Source organism: Pteropus medius, unplaced genomic scaffold, assembly GCF_902729225.1.
Source record: "Pteropus medius unplaced genomic scaffold, Ma_sr-lr_union100, whole genome shotgun sequence".
Taxonomy (NCBI): domain Eukaryota; kingdom Metazoa; phylum Chordata; class Mammalia; order Chiroptera; family Pteropodidae; genus Pteropus; species Pteropus medius.
Window position 1 is genome coordinate 6,864,923 of NW_024346062.1, and position 16,422 is coordinate 6,881,344.

General features: G+C 33.4%; 1 long non-coding RNA gene across 1 annotated transcript in view; it reads left to right on the forward strand.

The window, feature by feature from the left end:
* The first annotated feature begins 529 nt into the window (after window positions 1-529).
* LOC120612506 (uncharacterized) overlaps window positions 530-16,422 on the forward strand; it is a 392,164-nt gene continuing 376,271 nt past the window's right edge. Inside the window, exon 1 of the long non-coding RNA XR_005655456.1 lies at window positions 530-683. This is a non-coding gene — a long non-coding RNA (uncharacterized LOC120612506). The remainder of the gene's footprint in view (window positions 684-16,422) is intronic.

Sequence of the window (16,422 nt, forward strand, 5' to 3'; positions counted from 1 at the left end):
CCCATTTTCTAATGACTCAAACGGAATCGGACAATTTATTTCTTAGCTGTGACCACGATATAAAGAAGAGTAGAGAATCCAACTTTCAAAGCTGGATGAAAGTTCTTTGGATACCTGTGCAAACTTAAGGAGATACTATGCTATTCTTTCAAAACCAGGATTAGGATTAAATTACTACTCAGCAGCTTGTGTACTGGTGGCTCAGCATTAGATTTAAATTGATTTAGAAAAACAAAGTGCTATGCCATTTCTTGTAAAAAAAAAAAATACAAGATAGCTATTATAACAGATAGCTATATTATAATTACATTATAACAGATGTTATAAGTAATAGCTATAACAATTTCCATTTTATAGATAACTATGGAGCCGTTGGTATTTTAAACTATGTATTTTTAGTTCTCCTGAGTACAAGGTAGGATTACACTTCCTTCCCCACCCTTTGAAGATAGGCATGACCATGTGACCTTTTAGACCAATCAAATGCATGCAGAGGTGTGAATCACTTCCAGGTGGAAGCTGTATCAGTAGGTTTATCATTCTCACATGGTTTTCTCTCCTCTTTACCTTTATGATTGCCAACACTTCAGATGGTACCTAATCTGTCTGCTTGAGTTCTGGACTGAGGATGGCATGGAGCAGAGGCCACAGCCCATCAGGAAGACATGAAGTGTGAACAAAACGTAAGTCATTTTGATTTAAGACTTCAAGATTTTGGGGTTGCCTCCACAACATAATCTGGTCTGTTCTTCCTAGTACCATAATGAGTCTCAGAGAGTTAAGCAACTTGTGTAAGTTTCTTTCTCAGTGAATCCACTCTGATTTCAAGCACAACCTTCCTTTCTAAATGATCAATTAATATTCAGTAAATATTAAGTACCTACTAAGGCCCTGAGGATTCAATGTTGAACAACACAGATAGGTTCTCTACATTCAAGGGAGTTCTCACAGACCACTTAACCATTATTCAAGAATTAAGTTTATAATTTTAAAAATTAATTTCCTCTCTTGCTCATCTACACACCCACTTTTAAGACAAGAAAATAACATTTGTCCATCCCTAGACCTTAGGGGCCTTTTTTTTTTCCTCTACAGTTTCTTAGAGTTTAACAACAGTAGTTCCTTGATCACATCTGCAAGTCATTTAAATATCTTGGGACAAAATTTATCTGGGCCTGAAAGCTTGAATTAATTTCAATCTGTAAAGTACTCCGTTATTATCTCTGTACATATCTTGTACTTTATCCCTCCTAACGATGTTTGTTCTAGATTTGCCAGCATAAAAATTATTTTCCTTTATGGAGAAAAAAGAAACAAAACAGAATACAAATAAATCTCTCTCTGCTTTGTTGCTTAACATTATATATTTTGTCATAAATTGCAGTCTTTTCTTAAGGGGTGTGAATTGTTTTGTGCAAATGAGTACTTCTGCTATGTAGCCAAGAAATACTACTTACCAGGAATCAAGGCCAGTTAATAACCAGTGAAGCTGAAACTAAAAATTTATACACAGGTGTTCAAACAAATTGTTGAGGTGACTTAATGAGATTAATTTGTGTTTGGGAGAACTCAGTGAAATACTTGAAATGTTTTTTTGGTGCTACAGAACACTAGCTAAACACAGGGTTGTTTTTTTTTGCTTGTATTTATTTGTTTTGTTTTATCTGAAGCAGCCTAAGGTAGCAGCACTTCCATATTTTAACAAGTACAGAGTTACAAGTTTATATAGAATCCTCTGTATTCTGTGCTGTGTCTCTATAGTTGCTATTACCCTAGCATGGTGACACTGGTTTAAATGAATGTCTCTAATATTTGTGCTAGAATTTACTACTCTCTCTTACAGGAAGATTGTGGGCTCCATTTGGGTCAGGGAAAGCTTCATTTCTTGGAATTGATTGATTGATTGATTGATTAATAATTTCATCAGATTCTTCTACAAGGTTCTCAGTGTTGGATTTTGACTCTAATTTTCTTATTTTATTTAATCTATCTAAAAGCCCTGTTATTTTGTCCTGAGAACTTTAAAATGTTCCAGGTCTTTGTGGCCTTCAGATTTTCTGTCTTTGGTATTTTTCTATCTTCTTAACCTTAAATGTCTGAGCTCAGGACATGTTCATTCATGAAGATCTTTGGTTTCTGATTAATAAATTTGGTCAAGACTTCCCATTAAGCTTATAGTAATTTAGACTCATTGATTTTTTTTATAGCAATATTCCGGATAGAACTTCTGACCAAATGAACAATCTCATCTGTCTCAGTACTTTGAAAATGTTCTTTCCTATAAATATTATGTTTGGCTTTCCTCTGAGTCTCACTCCTGGGCTTTTATGAACTCTAAGATGACATTGTTACTATCCCATGGTTTTGCTGTTGCCTCTATGTTCATAGCCCCTTCTTCCTAGATGATAAATATGCCCAAAGTGACATTTCTTCTTTGCCTTTTTTTTTTTTACCTTAAAAATCAATTATTCTCAACTTTTAGTGTGTATCACAATGTTGTCTACAGATATCTGAATCAAAATCACCTACAGTGGATGCCCACTCCCAGGACAAGCTGCATAATTATCTGGGCATAGTGCAAAATAAAAGTGTGAAGTCTGTTGCTCTAAAGTCAGTAAGAATTTTAATATGGTGATAGCAGAGCATTAAACCAAGCACACTGGCTTCAATGTTGGCCCATGAAGCCAGTCTCAGAGGTTCTGATTTAGAATTTTGAAGTGGGGCTAGAAAGCTGAATTTTTAGCAAGCTCATTGGGTTTTCTAACATAGGTTGGTCTGCAGACCCCTGTTTACATGTTGACCACACCCACACCTTCTTCAAATTAAGACAACGATATTTTAGGTTACATGCTTTCAGAAGGTAAACACAACTAATAGATTTTGCCTTAGTGCCTGTTTTCCAAGATATTTTACAAAATCCTCATTTATATACAGTCTGACTGAGTTATTTATAATATTATTCCACAAGGATAACTCATGTAGTCTTTTACCTTTTTAATCAGACAAATGATCTTTTCAGGTAGCTTAATCCTCAGATTCTCAGCTATATACTTTCCCCTTTTTCATGATGTAGATGTATTGACATGGACACATGCTTATAGTAATGGAAATCTATATTCAAATACTCAAAATAACATATACTTCTATACTCTTTGAAAAAAAAAAACAAAAGCAAACAACAAATAACAAGAAGCTACTGAAGCTTTATAGAAGGATGCCTACTGAACCTAGATTAAACTTGGAGAAATAGTTCAGGAAAGACTTCCTCAAATAAGGATGAGAAGTTAACAAGGAAAAAGTGAGATAAAGACTATCCTTAGCATGCACAAAGGCCCAGAGACAAAATTAAAACCATGTCACACTGTGGAGATCACAGAAGTATAGTTCAGGTGGCTGCAGCCTGTGTGTATGTGGTGCTGTCTGCTTTGCAATGGGCTAGATATAGAAGAATGAGGGGCAGATTGAGAGATGTTGAGAGGGGCTTTGGTAAAGAAAGTTCCATATATTTACCTAAGTAAAGAATTTTTAACTTGAATGGGAATGTTGATAAAAAAATTTTAACCAAGAAAGTGACATGATCAGATTTTTGTATATAGTCAGCAAGCCTCCTGAATTACCTACCTAATCTTCTCACTTCTAAGGAATATTTTACTCATTAACTGTAGCTCATCAAAATGGTGACCTGAGCTATGATTCAAGAGTAAAATCCTCTTCTTTGACATCATTTAGTAGTTTCAAACTTTTGTCTACTTTCTCTTTTAAGACATAACACAACCCTTTTTATTTCTAATTAGGACTTGAAAGGACGTGGAGACACTTTCAAAATTTCTTTAAAAGGTGTCATACAGTCTATAAATGCCAACCAACAATTTGGTTATAACTAAGAAAAACTGCTTGGGTTTGATTCCATCTAGTATGCTCTCATCAACCCTGGATCTAAATTCCTTAAAGTTTACACATTTTCCCATTTACTATGTTACATTCCCATGTGGTTGCTCAGTTTTTTACTGCTTATGCATCTACTCTTATCTGGGAGAGAAATTCTTATTAAGCCAAATCTTAAAGGGAGTATGTTATTCCTTAAGTGGAAGTAATATATATATTACTTAAGTGGAAGTTTATATATATATATATATATATATTTATTTATATAGTAAAAGAGGCAGAGTCGATTACTATTTGTGATACAGTTTTGACACTGATCATTTTGCTTAATATAGAGAAAACAAAAGCTTCTCCTAAGTTCTCATTATTCAGTATAAGATTTAGAAAAAAATTAGTAGAGGACCAAGTCATAGGCTCATATCTACTTGCTTTATAACATTACAAAAATCAATGTATCACTGACACCTACTAACTAGGTGATATCACCTATTCAAACTTAAGGAAGAGATATTTGAACTCTGGGAATCTCATTGTCTTTCAAGATGTTATTGTCAGCTTCCAGGATTGTGTATTCTAAAGAATATACTGTAATGATGGCCATTATATTCCTGTGAAATCTATTCCATTATAAATCTAAAAGATACTGTAGACAGTGTTGCTTTCTGAATGTTAATCTTTGCAGGCATTGGGGTTTGTATGAGAAATAATCATTTTCTTAGCCAGGAATTTTTTATTAAATTATAATTGACATCCAATATTAGTTTCAAGTATACAACATAGTGATTCTACATTTATATATACTTTACAGTGTGAGCACCACAATAAGTCTAGTACCCATCTGTCACTGTACAAAGTTATTAAGAAGTTATTTTAGAAAGTTAAAATTTTTTCTTGCACTTCTATTATTTTGAGTAAATTACTAGTGTATTTCCTGGACTTACTTCATAAATCTAACTTTGTATTTTTTTAAATTTTACTTTTCACATAAAATAATAGGCTCACTATTTCCCAGAGGCATGAAGAAGTTTTTCTTTCTAAATATAAAAAAAATGAGTTCACCAATAAAACATTCTTTAAATTGTGTTTCCTTCCTTACTTCCACATTTAAAATGATATCATGGGAGGAACAGTTAATGCCTTGTTCATTTTGATTTATTTGGTCCCACACCTTCTCACCTTGCTAATGAAAAGTAAACTGTTCTACGTGGGTCATTTACGATGTGATTTAATAAGATACTTTTTGTATTTCTAGCCTGCAACAATATATTAGCTTAAAACCACCTAGTAGAACGGAATTTGTTTTTTTTTTTCCCATTCTGTCTTCCAATCTAATGGGTAACTTAAAGCAAAGATATATTTATCATCATTATAAAGACTGTAAGATTCAAAGGACAAATGATAGCTATTGTTAAAATAAAAACTTTTGCTAAGCTATGTTCTCCTACTCCCTAATTTCCTATGAGTCCTGCTATGTAAATGAAATCTTATTTTTGCTCACTGTGTCAAATTGTTCATACTTTCTCTTTCAGGGCAGATTAGTTACTTACCAACAGGTCAGATAACTTCCTTAATTTCAACAGAAACGTGTGAATGTGTCCACTTTGTCACTGAAGGAGCAGATGTATATGAGTACAGTTTTAGGTCTCTGTGGAATTTGTACAAAGGCAACTTTAGTTGTTTCATTGACAGGGAAAGAGTATCACACAAAATATAAATTCAGAACTTTTCTCCAAGAAAAGTAAAATGGCATGTTAGCAGACAAAGAGGGTCATTTTGTACCATGATTTATTATTATCAGTATGGTTGAGGCGAGAAAATGTTTTCTTTTAATATAAGGCTTGACCTCTCATTAAATAGAAAAGGGTACATCATTGTTTAGTGGCCAGACTTTATAGTTCTCACAAAGCTAGTTTTCATATAAGTACCTCAGTCTTCATCCTCAAGCAAGAGTTGATTTTAGTCCCATAATGGATGGTTCATTATTATTTTTGGTCATACGTGAACCACTATAACTAGGTAGAAAGACTCTGGAATTAAAAACCAGGACGTGAAACCACACATTCCCTGGTAATGGGTTGATTCAGCCTGGGACTGATGACTACGTATGGAAAGGAGATGTCAGGTCTGCTGTCTTTCAGAGGATTGCTGAGAAGTGCAGTCTAAAAACACATGTAGGTCCATGCAATTTCTAGGTTGATTTTGTGTTGGTTTTAGATTTCTGCATCAAATTTTACATAATTTAAAAAGCAAAATTATATATATATATTTATATATGTATATATGTGTGTTAGAGAATACAGTAATAAGGATGAATAGAAATATCAGGTTAATTGGTTAACAAAACAAGTGTTAGATTTTTTTTTCTAGTCAATCTAGAGTAGGGTTTGGCAAATGTTTTTTGTCAAATGTCTTTTATAGCCACATTAATTAAGAAAAAGTGATATTCATTATTTTTTTTTTCTAAGATGACTTTTAAGAACCCTGAAACATGTATTAGGTAAAAAGGTTTTAGAAATAAAAAGGTTTTCAGCCAGGTCTTTCCAAAGGAGTGATTCTGTTAAAAATCGTCATAGTTGTCTAACAGGCCAGGTGTTGACAGTTAGCAACACTGGCTTCACCTGGTTCATTTTGGGCACATAAGAAGTCAATGGTAACTGGTCAGAAAAACCCCACAAAGACTATAAGTCTGTGGGTGCCACCCTTTCCTTCAGCAATATATGGATTTCTCCCTCTATCTGAAAGTAGAGCACTCCTATGAAAACTTTCATAAGCCAAAATGACATAAAGCAAAGAGTATTCCCCACTTTCTGAAAGTTTGTGTTATGTTACATACTTTAGTACCTGTTGTTGCTAACCAAAAGAAATACGAAGAGGATTTCCACCTGTATGAAAAAAAAAGTCTTTACTGTACTAATGTGGGTCTTTTTTAAAAAGCAAAGTGGTATAATGCGAACTTTCAGGAAGTGGGAGATACCTGTATATATAACATGGAAGTAGCATTAATACAGTATATATTCTTATACCAATTCACAGGAACTAACTACAGCTATTTTAACTTCTAGTGCTTATGTAATTTTTGTGCTATTTTAACTTTGTGCTTTCTTTTCTTTATATACACTCCCATTTTTAAAAGACATTGTCACAGTCAAGGTCATAAAGAACCAAGATATGTATATATTTTGACTAAAGACTATAGTAAGTCCTCACTTAACATTATCAATAGGTTCTGCAACTTTAAGCAAAATAACAAATAACAAAATCAATTTTACCATATGCTAATTTATATAAACAAGAGTTAAGTTCCTATGGCATTTCATCAATGTTATAATGAAACGACATTGAACAAAATTAAGTTATTCAAGAACCTGCTGTACTACTTATATTCATTTACTTCTACTCTTATTAGGCACATTTGTAGAAAATCTTTTTTAGCATTAATAATTCAAAACTTAGTTTCAAGCAGCCAGACCACTGTGGTTAGATTCCAGTAAATAACAAATTCTATTTTTTCCTTTCTTCCAAAGACCTACCAATTTTATCTAATTTAAAACTCACTGGTCACTTTTTCCAGATCATCCTCTCTCTCTCAGTTTTCGGTTTCTCTAAACCTTAAAAGTGTTTCACACAGGAGAGATACATGACAAGTGAATACAAAGAATTCTATGAAAAAGAAAAGATACTTTTATTACTCATGAACTTTATAAATTTGTTGAGAATGATTGTGAGGGAGGGGTTGCATGAAAATACCCACATGAATACATGTACTATGGTTGTAATAATCTGCAGTAATTCAACACTTTTTGTAGTCAGAACAAATTGCTCTTCTGCTTGCTTTGTTGGGTTGCTACGTATTTGCTGATGTTATGAGTTCAAAGACTCACAGATGATAAGTATAACCTGACATGCTCTGTTGTGGGAAAGCTTCTTAAATTCATGAACCTCATTTAAGAAGACCAAAAAAAAAAAAAAACCTCAGAAAATTCCTTTTGATCATTTTACAAATCTTTAAATATAACTTTATAACAGTAATATATACATCTCTTTTGAGTGTCTGACAGAAGCAATATGTATTCTGGAAAGGAGTAGTTATAGGGAATTTTATTCTCATGACGGTGAATAAGCAAGGGTGAGAGGGGACTAAAAATCTGCTTATTTTAATTATCGTGCAGCATTAGAAGGGCTAGACAAACAGAGCAGTGGAAAGAGCAGCCTTAACAGCAGATACTATGTGAAGAAGAAAAGCTACTTTTGTAAAGGAGTCTCAGAGTTAGAGTTATAAAAATCAAGGGGAGCAGTAAATGAAAGAACGCCATTAATGTATAGTATGGAAAGGCTTCTAACCATATACAAATGCAAATAGTGTCATATTTGGAGAAGGACATCAGCTCTTTGAAACGTGTGCATTCTCCAAGAGGCAGTCTTCTTTTTTGTGTGTTATAAAAAAGATTGTCCCTAAGCCCGAAGCAACACATATTCGTAGTTTTGAGTTGAGCCTGGGATTGATACTTTACCACTGTCTTTGAAATCAACATGTGCAGAGGAATAATCATAAGAAATCTTGTAGCCTTGACCATTGCTAATATGCAACCAACTTGATCCCTCTTCTAATGTTAAGTGGAGTAACATAAGATCATTGAGCCGACTTACAGTGCTACAGGGGCAGAACAAATCATCAAGGCAAGTTATTTATTGGAAAATCATGCTGGAAAGAAAAGATGTGTCTTAGACTTGCCCTTCAAATGATAAACAGATGGTTTATATAACTGTGACGATTGTGTCTTTTTATAAATACTTGAATAAAAATGTCTCGGTAATGTTATGCAAACCTCTAAATTTGTAGTTGTAGGAGGCTCTTCATTTTAAAGTAAATTCTTTTGCAATACAATACAATTTAATTTTTCAATTCAGACCCAATTCAGAACTATGCCAATTCTTAAACTCTTTCCTAATTAAAAAAAATAAAAATAAAGTGAAATCAGTATAAATATAATTTCAACATCGAGTAAATAGAATTAAGTAATAAAAATGAACACATGTTGGGCTGAAAGGGAATAAAGAGCAGGTATAGGAAGAGAGAAAAAAAAGGGGAAAGGAAATCAAGATTTCTCAAAAGAACATTCTAAAGGGAGGCAGAAGGAAAGTGAGTCCCTAGCAACCTACAGAAAACGTGTTTTCTTGTTTTTATTTCAGCAAACAAGGATCCAGCTCCCTGTCTCCAGCCCTCTGCCCACCCTCTCCACATCTGTGTTTTTACCTTGTCTTTAATGAAAGTCTACACCCCGCCCCATGCTTCCTGCCTTCATCTCCATTGTTTTTTCTGCATTCCTTCCTGATCAGTAGAAGTTTCATTACTTGTATACATGGAAACTGTGGTTCCGTAAACATCAGCTTTTTTATGTGTCTTATCATTAATATGATCCTTGAGCAGTTGGGCTTGACTTATAGACAGCAACTGTCATGGGACAGTTTTTATTCTAGGAGCGATGCACTGCATTTCTGGTGGAGAAAGCATGGAACAGGTTTCTGCAAACCTGGGTCCTAATCTAGACTCTGTCTTTTAGCTCTTTGTCCTTGGACAATCAAATCTTCATTCCTGGTTTCTGAAGTGATTGTATTAGATTAGGAAGTAAGCTCTTTCCAATGCTAATTTCATCCAACCTTCTCATTTTAAGCTATGGAGAGAGCTTAATTTATTTCGCAGTAGTGATAATGTATGTTTATATTATTGCATTTATATAGAAATGTCTATATAGAATTTTATGTGCATATGACATACAGCTATTGAGTACCCCCCATAAATATATGTATCTATATTAACCTCCCTAAACTCTATTTCAGATAATACCTCATCTATACTATACTACCAACCCAAATTTTCCCAAAGGTTTTCATTTAGATTGGAGAGTAAAATGAATAGTGCCATAGTAGATGTGGGAGACTAGAGTTATCGGGGGCAGAGAGAAGTGTTTGAAGAATCACAAACTTTCTGAAACAGGCAAACTAGGGTGATGTGGTTATTGTTATAAAGTGAGCATATATATACTTATAATATGTTTGGTTTGTCTTATTTTTGACAGGGTAACCAAAATTCCCTGTACAGATGTTAGTTGATCACTCTATTTTACTGGATGCTATGTTACATACATGAAGTTAAATGCATACGCACTCACATTCACATTTATTCACATATATTTATTCCCAAATAATAACCTACATTTGATATGTTTGTTATCAAATGTCATTTAGACATAAACTGATGACTACTTTTTGTAGCACAAGTTTAAGATTTTATTGCAAGAATTTCCCTATAAAGGGATAGAAGAAACCTGAAACAACAACAAAAAAACTCTTGGAAGGAGAGGCACCACAGAGCCTGATTTACCTATACTAACTATCCACATTAACCTAATTGAAAGAAGAAATCATTTTTGGCGTATGAAAACAATCAAAGTTCATCACATGAGGGACTTTCCAAGTCTGCATTTGATAAAAATAAAAAGAAATAGTTTGATAAAAATAAAAAGAAATAGTTTGCTGAACTTGGGACAGACCTATTAGAGTGCACTTTTTTGGACAAAAACTTACTATTATTATAATATATGAATATAATCCATACCATGATCCGTGCTACCTGAAATTCATTTCTGTTAGTAGTTCTGCATTGCGTATTGTGTGTATAATGGTAGCGGCAGCTGGCAAATAAAAACAATTTGTGTCTCAAATAATGTTCAAAGTCCCCATGTTTATTTCCAAAGTACTGCCTGCCGAATTTTCTTGGTAAATATTGCCCCCTTCAGTTCATTCTGAGGGTGTGCATGGTAGTTTACGGGGAATATAGTCTTCCCCTGGACTGTGTTCAGCTTGGCACCAGGAAGACGCTCAGATAACCCGCTATAGGCTGTTATGACCTCATTGCTCACATGGACAGTGTAGTTCTTTCCCAAGCATTATTTCCACATGAAAAAAGGCTTTGCTGTGTCTCAGGAAACCAAGAATTAAAACCAATATCCACATAAAGGAAATCACTAACCATTAGATTGCCTTTAGTGGCAATGAATAATTTTGAAACTTGTGTAAGTTTCCCTCCAAAACCATTTTAAAGAAATTAGGGCTGTTAGAATTAATACAAATAAAAAGCATTATATATATATGAGAAATAAAAAAAAAAAGTAAATATTTTCTTCCCTAAGGCCATTTAAGGTAGAGACTGAGATTGTGAGAATCCTATTGTTTTAGGGGCAGAGAGAGAAATGTGTGTTTGAGAGCATTAAATTCAGCCAATGCTCATTATTGGTTTAATATCTTTAGTAACATTTAGTTATTTTCAAGTATTCTGCATATCAAGAAAGCCAGGATATTACAAAAAAGACTCTTGATTTGTGGAAGGGCTTAGAAGAACTTCTGAGAAAATTTTGAAAAAACTGCTTTTGTAAAAAGGATATAATTTGACATTTAAAAAAAACTAATAGTCATTTTTAACAACCAGAAAATATAATTGTAGACATTTTGAAGTAGTCATTATAGGTCTAGGAAACTATTTAGTGATTTCATAAAATATTCCACAGACTTATACCAACCTTGAAAATAGTTTCCAGAAGGCAAAAGACTCATACACATACAATTTGTTACTAGGCAACATTGAATTGCATAAGTATTAATTCCATCAGCTACTCTGCTGGTCTCTTCCTACAGTGTTCAATTTCAACATACTAATAAAACCTAAACCTTGATCTACATTTAATTCTAGAATTTTCTAACAGATTTTCAAAGAAATTAAGCCAACACTGTAGACAGAGGATATTTATATGATAGAAGAAAGTGTATAACTTATTTTTCACAAAAGATAGAAGGAACATGCTAAATTACTTTAGCCTCCAATGCCCCCTTTTAATTTTAATAACATAATTATCTTTGATCATAGAGCTAATAATAGGTTATCCACCATTGTTAAATTTCTGTTATGTGCTACCGGTGGTGTTTGTGAGGATTTTTTACTAACGGAAAACTATAAAGAATATTCATATTATTTGTATCTGCTCTTTTATTTAGGTAATCTCACAGAAGAAATATGACTTCAGTTTATTACCAGTGGTAATTTGTGTTTTAAAAACCTCGGTAACAAATTAATTGCTTTAAAAATCCAGTAAAGCATGCAAGCTCCACACTTTGGAATTTTTCTTCTCTTTTTTCTTTCATATTTATATGTATGTGCATGCATCTGATTTTTTTTTTTCATTAAAACTAAGATATTCTAACGAAGTGTTGGAAGAATATAGGAAAGTAGTAGTAGAGAAAGAATCTGATTCACTTTTGCTATTTAAATTCTGAATTTTGCTCTATGGATGCCTTTTCATTTTATTATATTTTATAAAAACTATGTCGGCTTGTCTTTCTTGAATAGTTATTCATAGTATCTAAGATATTCTTGTCCCTAAACCTATTCTCTATTCAAAAAGACAAAGTGATCATTCTAAACAAATGCTAAACTTCTATTGATAGTCTAGAAGGCCCTGCATGATCATTGCCCATCTCATTATCCACTTTCTTTCTTACCCTCAGTGGGCTCTAGTTACAGGGCACTTCAGTCCCTCAGATGTTCTTTCATACTCCAAGATATTTGGATTCCTTACACAGCAAACTCATTCCACACATTTTGGTTTGACACCTCCTTACAGAGGCCAGTCACTTAAGTTGGATTCTTCTAGCTATTCTCTATCACTGTACCCCGTTTCTTCCCTTCAAAGCACTTATCATCTTACAAAAAAAAGTTGTTCACTTATTTATACGTATACATGTTAAGTGTCTGTTCACTGATGTGTTCCTAGAGTAGTTGAATGATATACCTAATCGAATTTTAAAGAACATCAATTAACATACTGAGCTAGACTTAGATCCCAATATAAATATGAAATATGCCAGTAACTTATTCATTGATTTTTATTATCTAAAAAATATTTATTGGCTGTCGAGAGCTAAGAACCATCCTAGATTCTGAGAATGTATCAATTAAAAACAAACCTTGTCTCATTAAGCTTTTATACTGGGCATGAATGGGAGTGTGTGTGAGGGGGTGGGAAGATAAGAAAATTATGGGGATAATAAAAAGTTCAAAATTGCTACAGAAACAAACTAGGGAAGAAAGATCATGAGTGTGAGGTAAGGGTGAGCGATTTTAAATAAAATGACCGGGGTAAGACTCTACCAGGAGAAAAGTCATTTCAAGAAAATAAAGCAAAACAAAAATCACAGCAGGTTTAAATACCTGGAGGAGAAAGTGTGCTAAGAAAGAGTTGAGGGAATAGAAGGAGAAGCCAGGGAGGTGTAAGGCAGTTGAAAGGATTTAGGCTTTTACTGTGCATGAAAATAAAGCCATTGTATGTTTCAAGATTTTAAGATGAGAAAACATGTTTTAACAGGTTCCTCTAGCTGCAGTGTTAGGAGTGGTCAGTATGGGGTCAAGAGTGTAAGCAGGGAGACCACTTATGGGAATAATCCAGGTGGGAAATGGTTGTGACTGGGACCAGAGTGATTGCAGTAGAAGATGTTAAAAAAAAAAAAAAGTGGTTAGATTCTGGGTGTGTTGTAAATATTGGATCCATCTTATCACCAAAGTTCTTCCTGGGAAATGACACAGCAGGGAAGTATCATTTGCAATGAATAGGGCAGTTGCTAATACATGGCATGTAGGAAATTGTACTGCCAGATTTCCCTTTATGGGTTTTCACTATTCAAAAGAAGTTCCTTAAGAAGCTTAAGTTAGGGGAAAAGGCTGAATTTAAGAGGAAAAAACAAGTTTTGCCTGAGAAAATGAAAGAATTTGTTAGTTATTCTGGAAAGGCAAATACTGAGAGAAACTGAAAGGACAAAGGTTTGGAGCCTGTGAGATAAACAATGCAAACAGTGCACTTCATGATGTGGTCATTTCCTTAAGGGTCAAATTTTTCAGCAGAGCTACTAAAATCATGAAATGTTTAAAGTGAGTATTCATATGTGACAATTGTCCATATTGGAATAGATGGAATGAAGAATTAGGCACAGAGACAGGAACAGGAAAGTCATGCAAACTCACCAAAAAGGAGGGAAAGCTTTTTCCTCTCATGAGATCATGAATTTGGGGTTACAGACAAGCTGTTTAGATGTAGAAGAGTTAAGAGATTGCAGCTAACTTCTTTGTAAGTAAGCCTAACAAGCTTTAAGTCTAAAACTTCTGATTTGGGGGTCTGACTCAGATACTGGAAACAAGCAGTTGAGATGAGTAAGGAAGGTTGTCATATTATAAGTGAGAAAGTTTGTCTGTCATCATAATTTAAAACGAAACCAAACAAAACAAAGCATTCTGTTATGATTGGAGTTCACAATCAAATCTGGCCATCTATTAGACCACAAGAACCAGAACACCTGACAACAGAGGCAATGGTCATATTGGTGACAATTACTGTATTTCAAAAATTCCAAAGATGTCAAATAATTATTTGGCAAAATAATGGTGTCAAAAAATTATTTTATAAAATTGTGTGGAGATTAAAACAATGCTGCCTAAAATTTTCCCGTAAGACTCATGCTCCAAAGATAATTGATAATTTTCCTAAGATAATTTATAAATCTCATTTAAAATGAACAATATCGAAGTGTGGTTATCACTATTTTTAATGATCATCATAAGAATAGTTGGCAATTTGTACACTATGAATATTTTTCTGTATTGTAATTATATAATTTATGATTTTCACCATTAAAAAGATAGGGTAAGTCATGTTACAACCTTTGTAGATGATATAAATAAATACACATATATCCTGTGCTCAAAGGGACTAATCGACAGCCTTAGCCAACTCCTACCTCATAACCTATATGCCTCAGACATCATATTGCCCTTATTTCCTATTTCATATTGGACTTTTTTATTAAAATGGCATATGAACAAAGGACCTTAACAGGGAATCCATAAAATGACATTTTCCAAGTCCCACCTTCCCATCTAAAGGGCTTTCTAGAGATGTACTTTTAAAAATGAATAACTTTTCAGACTGAAGCAGGGAAACAGATTGAGCAGTAATACACTGAAGTTTTCATCATAAAACTGGCATCTTTGGAATAGAAATCTCTTAGCAGTGAGAATTTACTATTCACTCAGTTTTAAGCCAAATGACTAAGTTAGATTACATATACACATACACACATGTATATATTCACATATATTCAGATATATGTCTGAATATAGATATATATCTGTGCGCATATATGTATATATGCACACGTGTGCATATATACATAATACACATGTCATGTATACATATACACATTATACATGTTTAGATATACATGTGTATATATACTCACACATCAATGATGATAGCTATTATTAACCTTAGCCCTCAAGAGATCAACCGCAGTACCAGAATGATGACTCTAGATGACCTAAATACTGATCCTCCCCAGAACGTTACTAGAGAATTGACCTACTCTACCACCAAAGTGGTGGAGTAACTTGGGAGAGAGGCAAAGCCTTTGACATTAGATACACTTGGATGCAAATACCAGCTTGATCATTCATTAGCTAAGTAAACTTGTACATATTACCCATATCCCTTTTGAACTTAAGTTTCTTTAACTGTATATTGAAGATAGTATCCACTTTATTTTGTTTTCCAGAGAACTATACTGACATGAAGCAATATACATATAGAGAATGGTACATAGTAACGCTTCTGGATATTATTACTGGGAACTAAAGATTGTCATGAGAGATCATAGTCTACTCTTTTAAAGTATGAGTTTCAAAGCCAGACAGACCTGGATTTGAACTCCAGTACTGCAGCTTCCTGGCTGCATGAACTTAGTCTAGTTTCTTACCTGGTTTAAGCATCAGGTTTTTTGTTTTTTGTTTTTAATAAGATGGAGATACCATTACCTTATAGTATTGTTATTATATAAATAATGATACTAATAAATAAACACTTGGTTGACATTAAGTGATCTATAAATGATAATTACCGTAACTTTAATTTTCTTTTACCCCATCAGTGACCAGGCTGCCACAGAATAGGCCATTAGGAAGAGAATAACTATTTGAAGGATATGTTAGGATGTTAAAATTATTTTTGACCGGTTAGAACAGTAGCCATAAGTAATAAGATGAAGTTAAATGAGGATGAGTTTAAAGTTCTACATTTAAATTTATCAAAAAATGTTTAAAAACACAGAGTAGACCTTGTAAATATTATGTTAAGTGAAAGGAGCTAGTCTACAAAAAGATTACATATTTTATGATTCTGTGTGTATGAAATTTCTAGAATAGACAAATTAATAGTAATAGAAAACAGATTAGTGATTGCTTAGGGCTTACTAGGAGAACAGGTAGAACTGTGGACTGACTGAGAATAAGTACATGGGTTCTTTCAAGGGTATAAAGATGCTCTAAAATTTCATAGTAGCAATAGTTGTACAGCCCTATGACTTTGCTAAAAATATTGTACACTTTAAGTGATAAATTGTATAAGTGAATTATATCTTAAAAACTGTTTGAAAATAAGATTT